The sequence below is a fragment of the Tachyglossus aculeatus genome, chromosome X4 (assembly GCF_015852505.1).
Source record: "Tachyglossus aculeatus isolate mTacAcu1 chromosome X4, mTacAcu1.pri, whole genome shotgun sequence".
In the NCBI taxonomy this organism is placed as follows: domain Eukaryota; kingdom Metazoa; phylum Chordata; class Mammalia; order Monotremata; family Tachyglossidae; genus Tachyglossus; species Tachyglossus aculeatus.
This window is the reverse complement of record NC_052098.1, coordinates 8150972-8153059: the sequence shown is the minus strand read 5'-3', so window position 1 is coordinate 8153059 and position 2088 is coordinate 8150972. Positions and strand designations below refer to the sequence as shown.

Sequence of the window (2088 nt, the reverse complement as noted above, 5' to 3'; positions counted from 1 at the left end):
AGCTGACTGTCACTTCGGATATTTTTACAGTGGAAAGAAATGGGGAAGGGGAAGTGGGAACTGTCACAAAGTGCTTGTTATGGCAGCAAATATACTAAAAATGGAATGATAAAGAGATTAGCATTAGAGGATTGATCGACTGATTGGACCCAGGCAAGGATGACATGCAAATATGTGAAGCATTCCATATTTATTTAGAGAAGGAACGTATCCTAGTGGAAAGAACACGGGTCTGGGAGTCAGAGGACCTGGCTTTGAATCCTGGCTCTGCCATTTGTCTGCTGAGTGACTTTGGGCGAATCCCTTAACTTCTCTGTGTGCCTCAGTTCACTTCATTTGTAAAATGGGGATTAAAGCAGTGAGACAGGGACCGTGCCAAACCTGATGATCTCGTCTCTACCCTAGAGCTTAGTTCAGTGCCTTGGCACATAGTAAGTGCTTAACAAATTGTTGTTGTTGTCTTATGCTGTCAAGTCGTGTCTGACCCATAGTGACGTCATAGAAATGTCTCTCCCAGAATGCCCCACTTCCATCTGAAATCGTTCTGGTAGTGTATCCATAGAGTTTTCTTGGTATAAATACGCAAGTGGTTTACCATTGCCTCCTTCCATGCAGTAAACGAGTCTCTGCCCTCGACTCTCCCATGCCGCTGCTGCCCAGCACAGGACAGTTTTGACTTGTAGCAGATTGCCTTCCACTCACTTGCCACCCGCCAAGCTAGGAATGGAATGGGTAGGCCTCTGCTTGACTCTCTCTCCTGTAGTCGTGACTGGTAGAGTACTGGAAAGTCTCCAGGTGCGACCCTGAGAGGCGGCTTCACAAATACCATTAACAAAAAAAGGGACTTCAGAAAGCGAGAGACTGTCTGGCATTTTGTTTTACCTGTTCAGGAACTGCTTGGACACCAGCAATCTCCCTGAGCTGGGGCTTATTCCGAATAGACCTAGGAGAGACAGGGTCCGTGCCAAATATCATTCTTTGTATTTTCTCCCAGTGCTTAGTATAGTCCTCTGTACACAGCAGGTGCTTAATAAATACTATTATTCTAGAAAAGTGGCTTGTATGTTTCTTCTTTCTGGAGGTTACATTAAAGGAGTTCTTTGTCCAACTTTCCTGCTTCCCCCATCCTGTTGTTCAAGTGACCATTTAGGTGGCTTTTGGGCTGTATTATATCAGAGTAACTTGTCACCTCAGAGATCTTCAGGGGTGGTCAAGTCACAGCACATTCCTCTTGCCTTCTGATCCCTTGCAGGTTTGGAATGCTGGGCTTCCTTCTGTCTTCAACCAGTGTATCAGTGGTATATATTGAGGACTTTCTGTGTGCACAGCACTGTACTAAGAGTTTGGGAGAGTACAAAACAGTAGAATTAGTAGACACAATGCCAACTCTCAAGGAGTTTACAGTCTACTGGGAGAGACAGACCTTAAAATACAGATAGGGAAAGCAGTCTTCCAGGGCAAAGGTCTTGGTGTCCTTGCCTAAGGAGCCAGTCTACCGTTGCGTGGGAGGCACATCTCTGTTTCTTAGGCTTTGAAACAAGGGAATCCCAGGGGACCAACCAAACTCCTGACACTTTGGCTCTTCCCCAGGTCCTCCTGACTCTGGACACCCACCCCTATCCTCTTCCGGCTTCCTCCTTCCTTATTCCCCCAACCTCTCTCACTACCCACCCTTTCGCTCTCTCACACTCTTACCTTCCCACCAACCACCATTTCCCTAAGGTGACCATCCCCTTGGTCTTACCCTTTGAGCACTTGGTATTTACTGCCCCCCCACCCCGCCTCAGCCCCGCAGCACTTAGGTCCACATCCATAATTTATATTAATGTCTTTATCCTCTTCTAGACTGTAAGCTCCTTGTGGGCAAGGACTGTGTCTACCAACTCTTGTATTGTACTCTTCCAAGCACTTGTTACAGTGCTCTGAACACAGTACACACTCAATAGTTGGAGAGATTTGGCTTGTGTTTGGGGCTTTGACATTGATGAAATTCTCACCTCTCAGACTGTAAGCTCCTTGTGGGCAGTCATTGTAACTACGGACTCTGTTGTAGTGTATTCTCTCAAGCACTTAGTACAGTGCTGTGCA

General features: G+C 46.5%; 1 non-coding gene across 1 annotated transcript; it reads right to left on the bottom strand.

Moving 5' to 3' along the window:
- Window positions 1-675: 675 nt before the first annotated feature.
- Window positions 676-813, bottom strand: LOC119948492. Its single transcript, XR_005456884.1, has one exon. It is a non-coding gene; the product is annotated as a small nucleolar RNA SNORA7 (small nucleolar RNA).
- Window positions 814-2088: the final 1275 nt, after the last annotated feature.